The sequence below is a fragment of the Triticum aestivum genome, chromosome 4A (genome assembly GCF_018294505.1).
Source record: "Triticum aestivum cultivar Chinese Spring chromosome 4A, IWGSC CS RefSeq v2.1, whole genome shotgun sequence".
Taxonomy (NCBI): domain Eukaryota; kingdom Viridiplantae; phylum Streptophyta; class Magnoliopsida; order Poales; family Poaceae; genus Triticum; species Triticum aestivum.
Window position 1 is genome coordinate 509,376,713 of NC_057803.1, and position 23,335 is coordinate 509,400,047.

The window sequence follows — 23,335 nt, forward strand, 5'->3', positions numbered from 1 at the left end:
ACTACCACGTACATCTGGATTTAGTATTTGACTAGCTATATCTAGTAACGCATGTCACAAAAAATGTACTACTCCCTCTGTAAATAAATACATGGTGTATTGTTTTATTCCTTCCAGTAGATGGCTCAAATCTGAAGACTCATCAATCAGACTACTATTGTACTCACCGAGCTCTCATCTTGGTAAGCTACCAACGAAAAATTGCAATCAAAGACTACTATTGTACTCCCTCCATACTGGTGCATTAGTCATGTTACGAAAAACAAATAGTAATTGCAAAACTTTTTGGCGCGGTGCATTAACTACCCACCTCATTCCCTGTTTTTTGCCACGAAAAAAGATATCACCCAATACAAGACGTGGGGTGCGTATGCATCCAATGACTTTAGACTACTCCCTCCATCTAGGTGTATAAGTCATCTTTGAGCAAGTGAAAAGGAGGAGTGGGCTCTCATGCAAGAGCCTATCTATATGCGGATTCCTAGGCCGATACAATAAATATGAAGAAAGAGAGAGAGAGAAGATGCAAAAAAGTAGTACTCTTATAGCCAGCCTTATAGGTAACCTTATCGTATGAGTGGCTACAAGTGATGGCTCTATATGACATGGCAACATCATATAGCCAGCAGCTGGCTATACTATTAACCATGCTCTTAGGTTGTGCACCGTGACCAAGATGAAGGGGAAATCGAGAGAACTTAATGTCTTTTTGCTAATTAGTAGCATTACATGCAATGAACTAACCACTACATGTCATGTTTGGTAGTCTCAAGTCATTGAAAGCATGCACGACGCACATCTCTCATTGGTTGATATGTCACGAAATAAGAAACGAGGAGGGAGTTAATGTACCATGCCTAAGTGTTTTGGGATTTTTGGTTTTTGTAAGGTTACTTACACACCTAGACGGAGGGAGTAGCACAACATTTTTTGTTACATGCATTAACATTTTATTAGTTAAATCAAAGGTCAAAACTTGGCGCAAAATGAAAGGGGACCAATAAACCAGTAAACATCAAAGTTCTCTCGTTTGGCCCCTACTAGAGGTCCGGTGAGATGACTATACTGCACCGGCAGACGCAGCTTCATTGACTTACTACACCTACCTTTGGTGTATGACATGTGGGCCCAACTGGTGGCTGGCCCACCTGTCATACAGCCAAAGGCAGGTGCAGTAGAGGGCCGATGAGTAGATGGCCAAGACACATGTGAATGCAACGCAGTCTGCACTTCTCATATAAAGGCTCCCTTCCAGTCCAATCTACGAAATCCTACGCACCTACGCATCCTAACCAAGGGCAAGAGTGATCACTCCAATCGCAAGATCAGTTGACTAGAAGCTAGATCCATCGAGGTGATGAGCGCGAGCATCAGTCGGCTGTGCCCGGCACCAAGGAACATCTCCAGGTCATGCTTTAGGCCGCCAAGGCGAGAGGCCGCTTGGAAGACAACTTCATCTCCTTGTTCGACGAGGTCCTCGTCGGCTTCCTCAACAAGTTCACCATCGTCAAGAAGCTCGCGGACGACCTTGACGTACGCCTCCATCCCACGCACCCAGGCTCTATGGTTCCCGCCACCCTCAATGGCCTCTATGGTGACAACCTCTTCGACGCACTGGTGGCGCTACAACTGCCCTCTGTCGTGCCGAAGAATGTCCACCTCGAGGTCGCGCTCGCCACGCAGTGGCTGGCGCAGCAAGACACCGTCGACATAATCACCCACGTCTACGCGCAAATCATCCACAAGGACTACTACGTGCAAGAGGAGGACGATAGGTCGCTGGCCTTCTTGGACCACAGGGCAACCTTGGACGGCATTGTTCAGAAGCACGTTGAGCTCGCCGCCAATGCTGCTGCTCCTCACACGTCGGTTGGTGACCCGGCGCACTAGGGGGTGAGGATGTCGTTGATGGATCCGTATATATGTATCTTTATCTTTTCGTCAAATCCATCTAGTAATATATGGTACTAGTAGTAATTGTCTTACCTTTTGCATCAACTTCATAATTTTCGTACGTACTCCATGCATGAATCGCTCCAGAACCAAACTTCTCATTACTCTAGGGAAAAACATTATTTCTATCTATCGGTCGCGCCATGGAGCAGAACCAAATTTTACAAGTTACAAGTTCAAAAGGAAAAGCCTGTTGTGTTCGCATCACACCCCCACACGGTTGGTCTGGCATGCCGCTCAAGGGGGAATGCATGTTGTGTTGCATTTTCACTTACAAGTGGGACCGCAGTTGAGCAAACCGACTATCAGCAAACCCCCACCTCGCCCATCGCACGATGGGTGAGAAAACAGGAGGGAGAAGAGATGGGCGTAGCATGGACTCCAAGAAAATTGGTGTCATATGGGACTCGTGTGGGTGACGTGTGAGGAGCATGCCACCCCACTATATCGAGGTGTTGGTTACGTAGAACAAATTTCCTGGAGTCCGTGCCCAGCCCTCCTCTATCTCTCTTCTTAGCCAGCAAGTAGACGCGCAGAGCCCATCGTCTTTTTTCTCACATGCGGTCCCACATGTCAGTGAAAACGCAAGAGGACCCACTGAACCTGCACATCTTTCACCTCAACATGCTAGTGATGAAAAACAAATCCAATAAAGATCTTCGGTGGCCACTTTTGGAGTTACTCAAGAGTAGTAAGATTCTACTTACAGTTTAACCCAAGATGCACATCACGTGGCTTGAACTAGCACTCCATTTTCTTGCATGAAACGACCTGGATGCTAGATGCCCCACGTGTCAGCAAAAGGAGGAAGAACTCGACCAAATGTTCTCCACATTTAGACCGGAGGAGTAGGAAACACGGCAAGCCCTGTGCCTACATCATACTACGTACAATCCCACCTCACGCAGTCACGCTGTCACCATATTTCTCGGCCTCCGTGCGACACCTAGCTCTATGTCATGTGGCAACTTCATATAACCGGATGCTGGCTATACTACTACGGCACTAACACTCCAAGAAGTGAGTCGAAAACCATTCATAAATTGAGTTTACGACATGCATATGCAAATGTACCATTCATTACATACAACAAGTCATCAACACACAACGACAACAAGGATACAAGTTGGATTATAGATTAGTTCCAACAAAACATTCTAGAAAATACTAAAGTTTTCATCACACAACAAATAAAAAGCAATGAAATGAACTTCAGCTTAACCAATCCTCGGCGTTGGAAACGCTTGCTTTGAACCAGAAGAGCTTCTCTGGGAAGGGCCAGCTATTGTCAATCTCGAGACCAACGCAGCACTGATCATCGAGGCTGAAGCAGCCTATATCAGGACGCATATTGTGATAGCCATGGTAGGGAACCATAGCAATGTCCAAGGTATAGATACAGTTGCTTCTCATAAATGGTAGTAACGTTGTGTCAACAACAGCTGGATCGCCTTTCACCATCATTGGATAGTTTTGTCCAAGGAAGAGCGAGTTTTCTCCAAGAGTATCAATACTAAATCGGGGAGAAGGTGTTGGCGCTAGCACAGTAGTATCCATCCCAAATACTCTGCAACGGGTGTTGGAATAGGTCCGGAGAGTGCGACCATGGGAGACAACACCTGCTTCCTTAGTAACATCAGTAGTGCCCTGTATACAGACAAGAAGAGGTGATCCATCGGAATAAGTTGCCAGGCGCCACTGAGTATATGGGTCCTCATGCTCGTGATCATCATCATCGTCATCTCCCCCTTGGTTATAAAAGTTTTCAAGTATAGGTGGTGGAATGTTCACAGGACCTTGGAAACACAAGAAGGTTAATTAGTAAAGGGAAACTAGCCAACCCGCATGCATATGGATGAAACAATTATAATTATGGTGGGAGACAAACGTATCGAAAGCACCAGGATTCCATGCAAAAATAGTGCCACGAGTGGTGGCAGCAAACACAAGACCCTCATATTGAATTGCATCACAATACACATCCGTGTATAGAAACTGAGTTTTGAGCCATATCCATCGAGTCAAAGTATGAAGGACGGTAACAAGCTTGTCGAAGATAGCGACAACACAAGCATTCCTATAACCCCAAGAGCGGTCGGGAACTCGACAAATTGCTATCTTCTATAGACGACAGTCACCATGGTCATAGTTGAACATACGTAGAATACCGGTGTGCTCAACCTCTGGGTATTCTGATATTTTTGGAAGTGGAACCCAGTGACGAGTGTACACATTCACAAGTTCCCACTCGCAATTGTACCCAATATAAACAACGCAATCTCCATTTGCGCCTGCCCATGACTTACCATCAAATGATGGCATCTTAACATCACATGTATCATTATCAAGCGACATCAACTTGCACAAGGCGAGGCCTCCGTCGTTCGCGCGCCAGTCAGCTGGGTCACGGCAAAGAAGATAGGGGAGATCAAACCACTCCTGGACCCTTGGGTTCCTTGTAATGATGTCATTAGTTGAGTCGAGAATGGTCTTGAACGAACCTACCATGCTAGCCGAGGTGATGACGTCGCACCGATCAATGAGTTCCTTCACCACGTCATCTTTCAGATCGAGGCAAGAATAACGGGGTCGTTTCCGGCCTGTTCCCTCAATAGAAGATGATCGAACAATGGCAGAAGGAAGGGTGAAGGCAAATGGTGGAGGGAGGAAGAGCATGCGACAACAGTTCCAAACCAAGAGGGAAAGGCAAAGAGGCGATGGACGGTTGCCACGGTACACAAAGAGGCGCCTCGACCTACATAGACGTCCGTTCGGAATTTGTACAAAAGGACTTCCCGTCGTCTCACTAACATGTTGGAACGGGACCACATGTCAACAAAACATGGTGTGTAATTTCTCATGCAAAATGCGATCTGGCCTCGTTGGCCCGAGGTGACGCATTAGTTATCGACCTTTATTTTTTCATGGCATGCCATTCAGTTTTGAAGCACGACTAACTGGTACTGTATGCAGAGCAAATATAAACTACTCTACCACTACTCCACCTCTAGTACTAGTATCAAAAAAGATATATAGGCTGGAGCTTCAGCACTTTCTTGCTAAGGGATGCCCACTTGCTTCTCACACTATCACCCTCTCTCCAGATCTAAAAAAGATGGCCCCTCTCTCCCTCCTCACTGGTGGTCTTAGATCCACCGGGGAACAAAAGGACATGTAGCATTAACGCACTCGTCGTCGGCGAGCGAGGTTACGCACTAACGACAAGGCCGTCCTCTCAGACTTAGCGCCCGCGCGGGATGGCATCCGTCCCCAAGCTCGCTACCGTAGTGTGTGTGGAGAGGCGACGACCACAAGCGAAGCCACTTCCCGCCGACCCTCAGGTATGCTACCTCTTTTTGAACCATACCCTTGTTCTATTGCCCCATGTGCCACGTCGCTGCATGTGGATCTTTTTCCACACCACCATCTTCCCAATTTACTATCCTCTGCTCTGCTGGTCACGCAGATGAAAACCTTAATTTGCACTATTAAAGGAAACCCTACTTCATGCAGACTAATCCATGTCTGGGTTGAATAAGGAAAGGAAGGTAGGAAGTATTGTCCAAGAGACTAGGCATCGAACCCGCATCTAGGTTGAAAAGGGCAAAATCAGTAGCTAAGGAGCGAGTCTCGTGTCTCTTGGTTGAAAAAGAGTGAAAAAGGGTAGAAAGGCATGACAACGCAATAGAGAATGACTAGGTCGATCGGTTTGTTGTCCTCACATAGGAAAAAGGTGGCTAAAGAGAACAAAAATGGGACGTAATCCAATATGCTGCCTGGATATTTGTTGCTCTGGGCACCACTCTATGCGTCCGTGGAGGTACATCATACTGGTGCGCCCACTGTTCGAATGGGCATCCCATGCTCTTATTGCCACTTTTTTGTTGTTAGTATAACACCAGCGGTAAAGTCAAGCCATGCTACCGCTAAAGTGATGCCACATTTAACTAATGCCACATTCAGTCTAATGCCACCGATAAATTTAAGCAATGCCATTTAATGTCACTGGATTATTTCAGGGTTAGCTGTTGATTGTGGATGTATTGAAGATTTTTCAGCTAAGGCATTCTAATATTGTTGCACAGCCAGTATACCAAAGATGAAACTTGTTAGTACCTTGAGAATTTTGCACTGTTAATGCTTATAGATTACATACCTGACATCATGATGTAATGTTAAGTAATTTATTTTTGTACAGTGTCACTGAATTGTCAAGGCCGTGATGGCATTTTATTGTAGTTAAACTGCAGAAAATATGCTTAAAAGAAGAGGAAAGGTCAGGAGTGGTTCACTTTTTAAGAAAAAAAAATATATGCCTTCCTGACATCGGCCGTTGTTGCCTTATTTATTCCTTCAAATAGGTGGTTAGAAACAGTCTTGCTACCTTTTCCCATTAAGAAATTGGAATGCTTATATTTGTGAGTCTATGCTTCAACTAGTGCCACTTTTATAGTAATCACACTTTCAATATCTATGCAAACAGGATGCTCGATTTTAGTGCAGCTGCACAAAAAATCCAAATGGTTCAGCATTAGGAGCATGTTTTCTTCCAAACCTTTATATCCAATTGGTGGCACTATGAGCTATTCATTATGAAGGTACATAGTTTGCTACTATCTTGCTACTCTTTTTGTACTGTCATTAGATAGTAATATTAGTGGTTTGCATGTGAATTTATTGGCAGGGTGGACCTACATTGGAGGTGCAGGACATGATTCAATGATTGGATGCTCAATTTTGGTTGTATCGATTTCACCTCTTCCATCACTACGAACATGGATATCCTTGGTCTGATGAGGAATAGGCTCTATATGTCTACTCTGAACCAGCAAATCAATTCAGTACGAAATTGTCCAGGGCCAAACATGACAATACCGAATTTTCTAGTGCAAAACATGACAGATGCTAAGCGGAAGAGGCGTGTTTAAACCAAAAATACAAGGTGGGTATATGTTTACTAGCTGGTTGATATTTGTAAAGATAGATGTCTGCCCGAACAAACAAAGTGACCGCAATTTTTGTGGAACTGCACAAAATAATAGTAGTCACTGCATGCAGTGTCTCTGGTCGCCGGATTCTCCGCCGGCTGTTGGGGCCCGCCGCCTGGTCTGGTACGGAGCCGACAGGCCGCTCCCACCGCTTGTGGGTCTTGCCGGCTGCTGGTTACTGTACCCATGATGCTAATGACGTGTACTTGGTCAGGGAAGCATGGCTACAGTCTTGTCGACTGGTGGGAGATCACTGTAGCCACTCCCTGTCTTATCTGCTTAATGGCGCACGGACCCCGAGGGAGGAGGGGGCCGCCTGCTGGAGGCCGGCCTTCCTCGGGTCCGACTGGTGAAGCCACCGCCATCCTCCAGGCTCTCGCTGCCCGGTAGGGCCCGCCGCCTGCAAGCCGTACCGACAGCCGTCGTGGGAACAGGGCTCCGCCTGCCTGCAGTGACGTCAGGGGTGGAGTGGCAACAGTGCCGTGCCGGGTGGAGATCTCCTCCTATATGGTGAACTGTGGCCACGCCCGGCCCTGGATACTGGGGTGATGGGCTACACTGTAGCCTCACCCTGTCTTGTCTTCTTAATGGGGACACAGAATCTGAGGGCGCCGGGGGCCGCCTGCTAGGAGCCGGCCTCTCTGGAGGCCACCTACAAGGAGTCGGCCCATCTTGGTGCCGCCTTCTGGAGCTCAGCCGCCTTCTAGCAGCCGACCGCTTGGGCAAGCCGGCCATCAGAAGGTGGCGCTTCATCTTGATGTCCTGAGGGGTGAAGCTGGCCCCGATGTCTTGAATGTTCAAGGACTCGGGTTAGGCTACCTGTGGCCCATTACTCTGACAATAGTCCCCGAAGCTGGTGAGGAGCCGCGGCTGAGGAGCCGACGAGCCTCAGTAGTTTCCTTCCATGGGTGCATTGGACGGAAGCTTCATCCAACTCCCGGCATGCCGCTTGGAGGGAGTCGGCCACGTCCAGACGGATTTGTCTGAAAACTTCGAACGCAACGGCGGGAACCAGGTGTCGTGCTAGATAAGCCTCCAGGCCCGCCGTCTGTCATAGGCACGCCACGTGGCGTCAGCCAGCCGGGCCAGCCTACTAGCCCATGCACGCGATGGGACGTGACAGGAGGCTGGGCCCGCCACTAACGGGCCTCGGCACGCGAGCGGATCCACTGCGGCCGAGGCGGCTGGTTGTGCTTCCTTGCGGAGTTACTGCACGCAGTAACTCGCGCGACAAAAACGGGGACGTGGGGTCGTGGGCATAGTTAATCCCACGATCCCACGCCTCGTCTCCTCGACTTCATAGCCCACTGGCTATAAGTAGGGGGAGCGGCGGAGCACGCGCGCCCTCCTGCCTCTTTCTAGTCTTCTTCTTCTTCCTCTCGCCGCAACGCCCTCGAGCCTCACCAGAGTGCCGCTGCAGCTTCCCGCCGTTAGGCTCCCTCGCCCCAAGCTTCTTGCTCGATCCTGCTCGGTCTCCATGACGCGCGAGAAGGGAGGGGACTGGGATGGCTCGGTGGTGATTGACGACCACCTTACCTTCCTCTGCGCGACACGGCGGCTTCCCGGCCCAGGCTTCGTCAAGGTGCGCGTGCCGCCGAAGAAGGAAATATCGCCGGTGCCGCAAGGAGGCGAGCGGGTCGTCTTCCGCTCGCACTTCCTCTGTGGCTTCGGGCTGCCGGCGAGTGGGTTTCTCCGCTCCTTCATGGAGTTCTACCATCTTTAGCCGCATCACTTGACGCCCAACACTGTGACGCTGCTGTCCGCCTTTGTCACGGAGTGCGAGGGCTACCTCGGCATCCTCCCCACTATAAAGTTGTGGGTGTCGGCGTTCTGGGAACGGGGGTCCCCAGACTTGCCTGCCTGCGGCGTGCGGCGTGGCTCAAAGGGGGGCCCAGCACGGCCCATCTTCATCAACACAGACCCAAGACCTTCGCGAGGGGCCAAGCCTCGCGGGGCGGACGACACGGATCTTCCTCAGGCACGGCCTCATCAGGATGGCTCGCGAGGAGGCAGAGAGATCAAGGCGGGGTACCTCACGAGGTGCCTGTGACGCAAGCCATGACGACCAAGGGCGCCAGGTGGGCGCCAGCCCGCGCTGTGTCCTCCTTTCCTCTTTGGTGCAAAGGGAGCAAGCGCAGGCGAGAGCATCAAGCAAAGGCACCCGTTTCGGTGCAACGATACCAAGACCAGCCCAACGACAGGGAGGAAGTCATTGTGGAGCCCAAGCCAGCGTCACCACTAGAGACTTTGGGAGGCGAGGACCAACTTTAGTCAGGATAAGTGTACCAGATGTTCCCCATCAAAATGGCCAATTGTTGGCGCCCTTCCCGCTCAATATTTTGGAGGAGGCCCAGGGCCTTTGCCTATAAATAGGACTAGCCACCCCCATGGGTAGGGGGGAGATAAGGCATCGAGAGATCGGCCAATCCAGAAACAAGCTAGGGTCGGATCGAGTAGCATCACACACACACAGAGAGAGAGAGAGAGAGAAGGGTGACTGAACTCCTCCTGGCAGTTCATCACCCCAGCTAAGAATAGACCCTCGCGAGGCTGTGCTTCCTTGTATTGCTCATCATCATCAGCCCAAGAGGCAATCCACCACACCACAAACTGGAGTAGCGTATTACACCACAACGGTGGCCCGAACCAGTATAAACCCTGTGTCTCTAGTGCTGTTCTTTCCATAGCTTAGATCTTAACGAGGCGGTGGGGTGCAGGTATGTAGAAGGCGAAATCTCCACACGCACCCCAGTTTTCGAACCTCAAGGGTCTGCCGGAACCCAAAATCCGACATTTGGCGCACCAGGTAGGGGTGCACCGGAGTTTTCCCTTCCGCCACCGCCACGACCTGCCTCACGATGAGTAGCGCGTCGCCCGCTCCGGTCGCCGGTGCCAGCACGGGGGCCAGGGGGCTCCGAGCCCTGGCCCTGGCCCTGCAACGGGTACGATGGCCAGACAAGTTCAAACCAACGACGCCGCCGCGCTATAGCAGCACGACTGATCCGCTGGCCTTCTTGCTGGCGTACGAGGAGGCCATCCTCGAAGCTGGAGGTGATGATAGGGTCATGGCCAGCTGGTTTCCCATGGCCCTCACCGGCGCTCCGCGCGCATGGCTGCTCCACCTGCCGGCAGCCTTCGTGGCCTCTTGGGAGGAGCTCCGCGGCCTCTTCCTCGCCCACCATGCTACACCAACACCCCCGGTCGTCGCGGCCCTCCTGGGCGGATCGTAGGCGCCGCCTACAAGTCACCACGTCAAGCCATTCATTCGCCGGGTCAGCGTCGCTTCCACGTGGCAGGGGGCTCTCCCGGACCGGGCGGCGCCCAAGGCCGGCCTGACCTTCAGCCCGGAGGACCACCCCTCCAACTCGGCCTGCTCGGGTGCGCTTCCCATGCTGTGCACCCCCACCATCTGCCAGGTGGCCGTCACCAGAACTCTCATCGATGGCGGCGCGGGTCTCAGTGTGCTCTCGGTTGAGGCCTTCGACCTCCTCTGCATACCCTTGGAACGGCTGCAACCCAGCCGGCCCTTCTCAGTTGTTGGGGGCGGGTCATCCGGCTCCTTGGGACAGATCCGGCTCCCAGTAACCTTCGGCACCTACGACAACTTCTGCATGGAGCTGGTCAACTTCGACATCGCCCCCATCGGCCTCCCATACAACGCCATCCTCGGCTACCCAGCGCTGGCCCAGTTCATGGCCGCGATGTACCCGGCGTACAACCTCATGAAGATGCCCGGGAGCAGCGGTGTCCTATCCGTGCACGGGGACACCGGAGACGCGCTGCGAGTGCTCAAGCTCACCTTCAAGACGGCGGCGTCGGCACAGCCCGCCGACTCGGAGACCCCCGAGCCCAAGGGGGCTACACCCGCCAAGAAGAAACAGTTGTTCACCCAAGACAAGGCAGAAACCAAGCAGATACCCATCGATGAGGACGGGTCCACCAACGCCACTTTCACCATAAGCGCCAACCTCGAGCCCGAGCAGGAGGAGGCCCTGGTCAAGTTCCTGCGCGTGAAAAAGAAGGTATTCGCTTGGGAGCCCGACCAGTTGGCAGGGATCCCTAGGAGCGTGATCGAGCATCACCTCAACGTGTGCCCCAACGTGCGCCCTGTGAAGCAGAAGGCAAGGCGGTAGTCCACAGAAAAGCAGGCCTTCATCGTCCAAGAGACCCGCAAACTAGAGGCCGCTGGGGTCATCCGCGAGGTCCGATACCCGGATTGGTTGGCCAACCCTGTCGTTGTGCCAAAGAAGGGAGGGAAGGAGCGCATGTGTGTCGACTTCACCAACCTCAACAAGGCCTGCCCGCAAGATCCGTTCCCGCTCCCCCGCATCGACCAGATCGTTGATTCCACCGCAGAATGCAACCTGCTATGCTTCTTGGATGCCTTCTCTGGGTATCATCAGATCAAGATGGCGGTAGAAGACGTCGAAAAGACAGACTTCCTAACCCCGTGTGGGGTGTACTGCTACACATGCATGCCATTTGGGCAGCGTAACGCAGGAGCGACCTTTCAGCGGCTGATGCACATCACCTTGGGCCCGCAACTTGGGAAGAATGTTGAGGCTTACGTCGATGACATTGTGGTGAAGTCTCGGGAGGCTAGGACCCTGATACAAGACCTGGAGGAAACCTTCGCGAGCCTCAATGCAGTGAACCTGCGGCTCAACCCAGAGAAGTATGTGTTCGGAGTCCCCTTGGGTAAGCTCTTGGGTTTCCTCGCATCCCACCGAGGCATCGAGGCTAACCCGGAAAAAGTCAAAGCGGTCGAGGACATGAGCCCCCCAAAGACCCTCAGAGAAATGCAGAAGCTCACTGGGCGCGTGACCGCGCTAGGGCGCTTCATCTCCAAGTTGGGGGAGCGAGCGCTGCCCTTCTTCCAGCTAATGAAGAAAAAGGGGCCCTTTGAATGGACTGAAGAGGCCGATAAGGCGTTCCAAGATCTCAAGAGATACCTGACCAGCCCTCCGGTCATGGTAGCTCCGTGCCCTCAAGAGCCCCCGGTGCTTTACCTCGCCGCCAATCCCTACTCCGCCAGCGCAGCCCTGGTGGCGGTTAGGGAGGAGCGTCGAATCAGAACCACAGCAGCAACCCGGGACAAGGCAAAACAGGAACAAGGAAGGCCCATAGAAACCGCCACCGCGGCTAGGGAGGATCAGCTGCCGCAGAGGAGTGCACCGGAGGCGGAAGAGGCCCCTCTCCCAGATGGCCAGCCTCCGGAAGCCTCATCACCTCAGGAGGCGCCATGGTCTCCGGAGGGCGCCACCAGCACTGACGCACCCAACCTCGTTGATCACCTAGTGTACTTCGTCAGCACGGTGTTGCGGGACGCGAGGGCACGGTACCCCATGCCTCAGAAGCTCCTCCTCGCGCTACTGGTGGCCTCGCGCAAGCTGCGGCACTATTTTCAGGGTCACCCTATCAAGGTCGTCTCGTCATACCGCTTGGAAAGAGTGCTCAGGAGCCCTAACTCAGCCGGGAGGGTCGCTGAGTGGAACATAGAACTGCAAGCGTTTCAGCTCGAATTCAGCACGACCAGAGTCATCAAGGGAGCAACATTAGCAGATTTTGTGGCAGAATGGACGGAGGCACCAGGCCTCAAGGCCGACGAGGATCGATCTCTCTCCCCGGGAAGCGAGGCGCCGGAAGGCTGGGTCATGTACTTTGATGGGGCGTTCTCCAGGCATGGCGCTGGGGCTGGGGCGGTGCTCATATCGCCCACTCAGGACAAGCTCTACTACGCTGTACATCTCTGTTTCCAGCGAGGTGAAAAGGTCTCCAACAACATAGCGGAGTATGAAGGTCTAATAGCGGGCTTGAAGGCCACAGCTGCCCTGGGGGTGAAACGCCTCACCATCAAGGGCGATTCATAGCTCCTTGTCAATTTCTCCAACATGGTGTACGAGCCGAAAGATGAGCACATGGAAGCTTACCTTGCGGAGGTCCGCAGGATGGAGAAGCAGTTCTGGGGGTTGGAGTTGCAACATGTGCCCCGTGGCACCAATCAGGAGGCCGACGACATCACCAGACGGGCGTCCAGGCGGTTACCTCAGGAGCCTGGCGTCTTCGAGGAGCGGCTCTTCAAGCCCTCAGCCCTGCCGTCAGTGTCAAACACGGCTCAGCCTCGGGAGGAGCTCCCCCAGCCACCCGCCTCAGGAGCCCCGGTCTGTGGCCTGGCCTCGAGAGCACGCCTGCTCCTGACGATGGAGCCTCAGGAGGGGTGCTGGATCACGGAGCTCCGGAGTTACTTAACACAAGGGACCCTGCCGGAGAAGGAGGAGGAAGCGGAGCGTGTGGCACGGCTGGCCACGGCACACTGCATCAAGGATGGAGAGCTCTACCGGAAGCGACCAAACGATGTATCCCTGCGCTGCATCTCCAGGGAGCAAGGAAAGGAACTGCTGGAAGATATACACGGCGGAGACTGTGGGCATCATTCATCATCACGGACCCTCGTCGGCAAGGCGTTCCGCAGTGGGTTTTATTGGCCCACCGCACTCAATGACGCTGCCGAACTGGTGAAGGCTTGTGAGGCCTGCCAGTTCCATGCCAAGCAGATCCATCAGCCGGTAGGAGGCCTGCAGACTATACCCCTTTCGTGGCCATTCGCAATCTCGGGGCTGGACATCTCGGGCCCATTTCCTCGGGCGCCAGGGGGCTACCGCTACCTCTACGTCGCCGTGGACAAGTTCACCAAGTGGGCTGAAGTAGAGGCCGTCCGCACCATCCCCGCGGGTTTCGCGGTCAAGTTCATCAGGGGCATTGTGAGCCGGTTCGGGGTGCCGAACCGCATCATCACAGACAACAGTTCGCAGTTCACCAGTAACCTCTTCAAAACATACTGTGCTAAACTTGGAACGCAGATATGCTACGCTTCGGTGGCACCCCCCCGAAGCAACGACCAGGCCGAGCGAGCCAACGCAGAGATCCTAAGGGGCCTCAAGACCAGGACGTTCAAGAAGAAGTTGGAGGCCTGCGGTAGAGGTTGGTATGATGAGCTTCAGTCCGTGTTGTGGTCCATCCGCACAACCGCGACCAAGCCGACTGGAGAGACCCCGTTCTTCCTGGTCTATGGAGCTGAAGCGGTCCTCCCTCTCGAGGTCAGACGTCGCTCCGCATGGGTCCTGGCGTTCGACGAGGCGCAGCAGGACGCCATGCAGGGGATGGACCTCATGCTGGGGGAGGAACGTCACCGAGAAGCCGCGCTGCGAGCGGCGAGGTACCAACAAGCACTGCAACGATATCACTGCCGCAACATCTGCCCCAGAACTCTCGAGGTAGGAGACCTCGTGCTCCAGGGAGGGACTGCACAAGCTCTCTCCCATGTGGGAGGGCCGGTTCAAGGTTGTTCATGTTTTCAGGCCTGGCTCCGCGCGCTTGGAGACTCAGGAGGGGGTGCCGGTCCAGAACGCATGGAACATCCAGCACCTCCGGAGGTTCTACCCCTAAAAAGGCCCCGAGCCTGTGAAGAAGGAGAATGCCTGTGAAGAATATCCTTTTTGGAAAAGGCCCAGAGCCTGTGAAGAAGGCGAATGCCTGTGAAGATTATCCTTTTTGGAAAAGGCCCAGAGCCTGTGAAGAAGGCGAATGCCTGTGAAGATTATCCTTTTTGGAAAAGGCCCGGAGCCTGTGAAGAAGGCGAATGCCTGTGAAGATTATCCTTTTTCAAAAAGTCCCAGAGCCTGTGAAGAAGGCGAATGCCTGTGAAGATTATCCTTTTTGGAAAAGGCCCAGAGCCTGTGAAGAGGGCAAATGCCCGTGAAGCTTGCTTCCCCCAAGGAAGGCCCAGAGCCTGTGAAAAAGGCCAACGCCTGTGAAGCTCGCCACCCGTGACACTCTCACGTAATAATGAGTTGGGGATGTACACGCCCCGGAGTCTCAGGAGCGCCGGCCTCAGGCCCTGGGGCTCCCTCCCACGCCCAGTGGCAACACTTAGCTCCGCGCTGGTGAGAAGACATCGAAGACTAGATTAGGTGCCGGACGCGGCTTTTTCATTTGCTTTCCGCAGTTGGCTTGTTCATTCTCATTCGAAGTTTTGTTGAAGTTGTTACCGTCTTTGACTTGAGGTTCTTTGCCTTTTCACTCTCCTGCCTCGATTTCTCTTATGCAAGGCCTCGCGAGGGGGGCAGCCGAGTGCCCTCGTGAGTGTTTCTGTCCTAGTCGTTCAAAGGTTCCGCGACCTGGGTCCATTACAGGAGCACCCCTCCAGTCCGTGCCACACGGGCACCGCGACACGAACACAGGGACTGGGTCGGTCGCCCCCCCACGGCTGGGGCCGGGAACTATCCACGCGCGGGCACGTAGCCGGAAGGCACGATAACGGAAGCAAAGCGATGATTAACAGCAATAACCCAAACACGCCCCCGCAGGGCTCCACGCTACTGTCTTTTTACGTAGGAAAAAGGAAAAGAAAGAGCAAATCAGGCGCAGCTCGCCTCACACCGGCCTACAAGGAAGACTCGAGCTGCCTCCGGGGCTCAAGCAGACTCCCTCTCGCGCTTCATCGAGGCGCGATGGCGAGCAGACGCGCTACCACCCCCCAAACATGTACGACGACGTGGAGGCTGACCGCGGCCACTGCTAGAAGAGTAGCCACCTGAAGAAGAACCAATGAAGCTTGGGGAACCCTGAGCGCCGCCAATCACGCGAGCGTTGTCCTCTCCATCATCGCCGGGGCTGGGTCCCCGGTCACGGTCGTCGTCCTCAGGGCAGCACCCTGCGCGGCGACCATCTTCCCCAAACACCCTCACATAGAGGGTGGCATCGCCGTCAAACTTGAAGTGCAGGGTGCACCGACGGCTCAGGCCACGCGCGCGGGCAAACATCTGCCAACCGCGGGTCAAGGCCAGACTCCCGGCTGCGGAGACCTCCAGTGAAGCCCATGAGGCCCGGCTGCAGCAGCCGTCTGCCTGAAGTAAGAGGCCGCCCAGGGCGCCGGCCGGGAGCTCGCCAAGGAGGAAGCGAGGAAGTTGAAGCCGGGCGCAAGTCGGCTCCGCCAACCACACAACGAACTCCGGCATCACCTCTGCAGCGCGAAAGCGCGGCCTAGGGGAATGCGCGACCGAAGCGCGCCCCCCGGCCGCAGCTGTCCGCCCGTCACCATGCTGAAAATCATCTCCATGGCCGCGGGGAGCTGCCGTGGTGGCCACATGATGTTTGCGAGGGCGCCCTCGGCCGCGCTTGGGCGGGGGAGAGGCAGGCTCAACCTGGCGAGCCTTCCCCTTCTCTGCGGCCGAGAACCTCCTCGATGGAGCCATGAAGAAGAAGGAGAAGCAAGGGGGATGAACTGGAAGGGCGCGCGCCGCTCCGTACTTATAGCCGACGAGGGCCAACCATCAGCCTCCACGATCGCAAGTAATCATGACCCGCTTTGCATGCAGGGACTTGTCCAATCCGTGCAGTTGCCGAGGCGTCGTGGGGAAGTGGAGACACCCACGACCAATCAACCGCCACGCGGTGCCCAAGGCCGTAGGCTGTTAGGGCCCGCGGCGCTTCGCCCTTGCCCTTTCGCCTCCCTGCACGGCCAAGTCCAGGCGCGCCTTGGGCCCGGGGGCTACTGTCGGCGTTCTGGGAACGGGGGTCCCCAGACTTGCCTGCCTGCGGCCTGCGGCGTGGCTCAAAGGGGGGCCCAGCACGGCCCATCTTCATCAACACAGACCCAAGACCTTCGCGAGGGTCCAAGCCTCGCGGGGCGGACGACACGGAGCTTCCTCAGGCACGGCCTCATCAGGCTGGCTCGCGAGGAGACGAAGAGATCAAGGCGGGGTACCTCACGAGGTGCCCGTGACGCAAGCCATGACGACCAAGGGCGCCAGGCGGGCGCCAGCCCGCGCTGTGTCCTCCTTTCCTCTTTGGTGCAAAGGGAGCAAGCGCAGGCGAGAGCATCAAGCAAAGGCACCCGTTTCAGTGCAACGAGACCAAGACCAGCCCAACGGCAGGGAGGAAGTCATTGTGGAGCCCAAGCCAGCGTCACCACCAGAGCCTTTGGCAGGCGAGGACCAACTTTAGTCAGGATAAGTGTACCAGATGTTCCCCTTCAAAATGGCCAATTGTTGGCGCCCTTCCCGCTCAATATTTTGGAAGAGGCCCAGGGCCTTTGCCTATAAATAGGACTAGCCACCCCCATGGGTAGGGGGGAGATAAGGCATCGAGAGATCGGCCAATCCAGAAACAAGCTAGGGTCGGATCGAGTAGCATGACGCAGAGAGAGAGAGAGAGAAGGGTGACTGAACTCCTCCTGGCAGTTCATCGCCCCAGCTAAGAACAGACCCTCGCGAGGCTGTGCTTCCTTGTATTGCTCATCATCATCAGCCCAAGAGGCAATCCACCACACCACGAACTGGAGTAGGGTATTACACCACAACGGTGGCCTGAACCAGTATAAACCCTGTGTCTCTGGTGCTGTTCTTTCCATAGCTTAGATCTTAGCGAGGCGGTGGGGTGCAGGTAGGTAGAAGGTGAAATCTCCACGCGCACCCCAGTGTTCGAACCTCAAGGGTCTGCCGGAACCCGAAATCTGACAGTGGGGGGCCTTCTTCTACACCAAACTGGGCACCTCCGCTAAGGAGAAGGCGACCCATTGCGGTTCCTTCGTCGTGGTGCGCCGGCCGTCAGCGAAGAATGCCTTCCGCGCCATCAAGCTGTCGCAGTTGGTGAAACTGTGGTAGAAATCATATTTCTATGTGGAGAACGTCGACCCAGTGATCGACTTCATCAACTTGCCGCCCTACGAAGCCGGCCCTCCGGCCGAGCCTTGGGACAACTTGGGCTATAAGCCGAAGCCCATATCGGCCGACAACGCCGCCGCCATCAGCCGGCTCCGGGTGCTGACAGAGGCGGAGGGCATCGTGGCATCTAACCTGCTGGTCACCTTTGTCGAGCGTCGGGTTCTCCCGCTCCAAGGCCGGCCTCATCTGATCTGTCGAATGAACGGGCACCGCGATCCGAGCCAGATGTGCACGAGGGACATGCTGATAACCCACAAGTATAGGGGATCGCAACAGTTTTCAAGGGTAGAGTATTCAACCCAAATTTATTGATTCGACACAAGGGGAGCCAAAGAATATTCTCGAGTATTAGCAGCTAAGTTGTCAACTCAACCACACCTAGAAACTTAGTATCTGCAGCCGAGTGTTTAGTAGCAAAGTAATATGATAGTGATGGTAACGGTAACAAAAGTAAAAAAAGCAAAAGTAATATTTTTGGTATTTTGTAGTGATTGTAACAGCAACAACAGGAAAGTAAACAAGCGTAAACCAGTATATGGAAAGCTCATAGGCATCGGATCGTTGATGGATAATTATGCCAAATGCGGTTCATCATGTAACAGTCATAACCTAGGGTGACACAGAACTAGCTCCAATTCATCAATGTAATGTAGGCATCTATTCCAAATATAGTCATACGTGCTTATGGAAAAGAACTTGCATGACATCTTTTTTCCTACCCTCCCGTGGCAGCGGGGTCCTAATGGAAACTAAGGGATATTAAGGCCTCCTTTTAATAGAGAACCGAAACAAAGCATTAGCACATAGTGAATACATGAACTCCTCAAACTATGGTCATCACCGGGAGTGGTCTCGATTAATGTCACTTCGCGGTTGCCGGATCATAACACATAGTAGGTGACTATATACTTGCAAGATAGGATCAAGAACTCACATATATTCATGAAAACATAATAGGTTCAGATCTGAAATCATGGCACTCGGGCCCTAGTGACAAGCATTAAGCATAGCAAAGTCATAGCAACATCAATCTCAGAACATAATGGATACTAGGGATCAAAACCTAACAAAACTAACTCGATTACATGATAGATCTCATCCAACCCATCACCGTCCAGCAAGCCTACAATGGAATTACTCAGCACGGCGGTGAGCATCATGAAATTGGTGATGGAGGATGGTTGATGATGAAGACGGCGACGAATCCCCCTCTCCGGAGCCCCGAACGGACTCCAGATCAGCCCTCCCGAGAGGTTTTAGGGCTTGGCGGCGGCTCCGTATCGTAAAACGCGATGATTTCTTCTCTCCTATTTTTTCTCCCCGAAAGCAAATATATAGAGTTGGAGTTGGCGTCGGAAGGTCTCCAGGGGGCCCACGAGGTAGGGGGCGCGCCCTATGGGGGGGCGCCACCCACCCTCGTGGATAGGGTGTGGGCCCCCTGGTCTTCATCTTTGGCGAGGATTTTTTATTATTTTTTATAAGATATTCCGCGGAGTTTCAGGTCATTCCGAAGACTTTTGTTTTCTGCACATAAAACAACATCATGGAAATTCTGCTGAAAACAGCGTCAGTCCGGGTTAGTTCCATTCAAATCTTGCAAGTTAGAGTCCAAAACAAGGGCGAAAGTGTTTGGAAAAGTAGATACGATGGAGACGTATCAACTCCCCCAAGCTTAAACCCTTGCTTGTCCTCAAGCAATTCAGTTGACAAACTGAAAGAGAAAAAGAAAGAATTTTACAAACTTTGTTTGCTCTTGTTGTGAATATGTCAAGCTAGCTTTCAGGTTTTCAGCAAATACTATGACTAACCACATTTGCAATAATTCTCAGGTCTCATGATCACTCATATCAATAGCATAATCAACTAGCGATTCATAATAATAAATCTCGGATGACAACACTTTCTCAAAACAATCATAATATGATATAATATGATGGTATCTCGCTAGCCCTTTCTGAGACCGCAAAACATAAATGCAGAGCACCTTTAAAGATCAAGGACTGAGTAGACATTGTAATTCATGGTAAAAGAGATCCAATCATAGTCATACCCAATATAGGTTAATAGTGATGAATGCAAATGATAGCTGTGCTCTCCAGCTAGTGCTTTTTAATAAGAGTGTGATGACTCAACATAAAAGTAAATAGATAGGCCCTTCGCAGAGGGAAGCAGGGATTTGTAGAGGTGTCAGAGCTCGGTTTTGAAATAGAGATAAATAATATTTTGAGTGATATACCTTCATTGTCAACATAACAACTAAGAGATGGCGATATCCTCCGTGCTACACACATTATAGGCGGTTCCCAAACAGAATGGTAAAGTTTATACTCCCCTCCACCAACAAGCATCAATCCATGGCTTGCTCGAAACAACGAGTGCCTCCAACTAACATCAGGTCCCAAGGGGAGTTTTGTTTGCAATAAATTTTGATTTAGTTTGCATAAAGCATGGGATTGGGCATCCCGGTGACTAGCCATTTTCTCGTGAGTGAGGAGCGGAGTCCACTCCTCTTGAGAATAACCCGACTAACATGGAAGATAAGGGCAGCCTTGGTTGATACATGAGCTATTCGAGCATACAAAACAAAATGTTTATTTGAAGGTTTAGAGTTTGGCACATACAAATTTACTTGGAACGGCAGGTAGATACCGCATATAGGAAGGTATAGTGGACTCATCTGGAATAACTTTGGGGTTTAAGGGATTGGCTGCACAAGCAGTATTCCCGCTTAGTACAGGTGAAGGCTAGCAAAAGACCAGGAAGCGACCAACTAGAGAGCGACAACAGCCATGAACATGCATTAAAATTAATAAACATTGGATGCAAGCATGAGTAGGATATAATCCACCATGAACATAAATATCGTGAAGGCTATGTTGATTTGTTTCAACTACATGTGTGAACATGTGCCAAGTCAAGTCACTTAAATCATTCAAAGGAGGATACCACCCCACTATACCACATCATAACCATCTTAATAGCATGTTGGCACGCAAGGTAAACCATTATAACTCATAGCTAATCAAGCATGGCACAAGAAACTATGTTTTCTAATTGTCATTGCAAACATGTTTATTCATAACAAGCTGAATCAAGAACGATGAACTCATCATATTTACAAAAACAAGAGAGGTCGAGTTCATACTAGCTTTTCTCATCTCAGTCGGTCCATCATATATCATCATAATTGCCTTTCACTTGCACGACCGAACGATGTGAATAATAATAAGAGTGCACGTGCATTGGACTAAGCTGGAATCTGCGAGCATTCAATAAACAGGAGAAGACAAAGCAATATGGGCACTGGGTTAAATCAATAATAATGCATATAAGAGCCATTTTAACAATTTCATCATGGTCTTCTCCTATCGACCCCCAAAGAAAAGAAAAGAAATAAAACTATTTACACGGGAAAGCTCCCAACAAGCAAAAGAAGAACGGGAAATATTTTTGGGTTTTCTTTTTAATTATTACTACTATAGCAGAAAAATAAACTAATACTAATTTTTTTGTTTTTTCTTAAGCTTTATCGAACACACAAGAAGAAAGCAGGAAAAAGAAAATAAACTAGCATGGATATTACAGTGAAAGGGTATGGGCACCGACATCTAGCAATGAGTGTGTGTGAACATAAATGTAATGTCGGTGAGAAATACGTACTCCCCCAAGCTTAGGCTTTTGGCCTAAGTTGGTTTATTGCCAGGGATAGCCTGGCGGATACCCGTAGGTGTAGCTGGGGTCGTACTACGACGAAGAGTAGTTGGGGTTGTACTGTGATGTAGCACCTATCGCCTCCTGAGCTGCAGCATGGAGTCGGGTTGCCTCTGCTCCCCTCTCGTGCTCATCTACCTCCTCCCTGGTAATAGTATATCTTCGTTTTGTCTGAGAATCAAAGAAGGCAGGAGCAGGAAGAGTAATACGAACAACATGCCGTTTGTTAAAGATTAGTCGATACTAGAGAGGTGGTTCAGTCCTCTCGACAAACTGGTGAGAAACCATAGAATCAAAATCTAAATAAGTAGGAGGCAACTCCATATCTCCCTCACGAACGTCTGTCTCAAGAAAATTAGCTAAGCGGGTTGCATAAATTCCTCCAAAGAAATCTCCATTATATCTATTATGATGCAACCTACGACCTACAATGGCTCCCATATGATAAGATTGGTCTCCTAACACAGCAGTCCTGAGAATGCTAAGGTCAGGGACACACATATGACATGCTTCATCCTTAGCATTTATGCATCTACCTATGAAGAGAGCAAAATAATGTATAGCAGGAAAGTGAATGCTCCCTATGGTAGCTTGCGTTATATCTCTAGATTCCCCTATAGTTATACTAGCAAGAAAGTTTCTAAATTCAGATTTAGGGGGATCCCTAACACTACACCATTGTGGAAGTTTGCAAGCAAAAGTAAAATCCTCTAAGTCCATGGTATAAGATTTATCATAAAGAACAAACATGACTGAAGGAGAATTACGCGAAGATGAAAACTCAAACCTCCTCACAAATGAACTAGTGAGATCATGATACTGGGGACATTTGTCTGCCTCAAAGTCCACAAGACCGGAGTTACACAAATATGCGTTAAATTCTTCTTTAATTCCTGCACGATCCATAAAATTTTCCGAAGGCCACTCACAAGGCCGCACTAGAGCGTCTCTTGGTGGTTCCTTGTTAGCATCACACATAGCAAGCCTGGGTGCTTGCTTCTTAGAAGAACCACCTTGGAACATCTTCCTAAACATATTGTTTTTCTCTAAAAAAATTCCAAAATTTTTAGTAACTTCAAACAAGAGCGAACAAAGCTCAACAAAATTGGTAGCAACTACTCCTACAAGTGCCTAGAGCCTATATCAAGCATTAGAACTACTTGGAACCATATAAATTTGACATGCAAGCTCAAGAACATGGTCACCTATGCAGCACAAATTTTCCAAAGAATAAAGCACTAGAACAAAAACTAATTGGACCAATGGAGGAGTCACACACCAAGAAACAATCTCCCAAGCAGTTTTGCGAGAGGTGCTTTGAGCAAGGAGATCGAAAATCGCAGCAAAGTGAGCTAGAACTCGTGCTTGAGCTGGTTATTTGAGTTTGTGGGAGGAAGAAGAAGAGGATGGGTGCAGGAATAAGTCAAGGAGGGCCACCATGGGCCCACGAGGCAGGGGGCGCGCCTAGGGGGGTAGGGCGCGCCCTCCAGCCTCGTGGCCAGGTGGCAGCTCCCCCCGCGGTGATTTTTGCACCATAAATCCTCAAATATTCCCGAAAAAATCATATTAAATTGGCATGGCATTCTGAGGACTTTTATTTTCTGGGTATTTTTATATTGCACGGATAAGTCAGGAAATAGACAAAAAAATACTATTTTTACTTTAATTCAACTAAATAACAGAAAGTATAGAGAGGGTATAGAAGGTTGTGCTTCTAGTTTCATCCGTCTCATGCTCATCAAAAGGAATCCACTAACAAGGTTGATCAGGTCTTGTTAACAAACTCATTCCGATTAACATGGAACCGGAGAAATTTCGAATAACACTATGTCACCTCAATGGGGATATGCACATCCCCAATAATAAGAATATCATATTTCTTCTTGACAGTAGGAAGAGGAAATTCAAAACCTCCAAATATAATCGATGGAATCTTTCCAATAGAGTTGATACTATGAA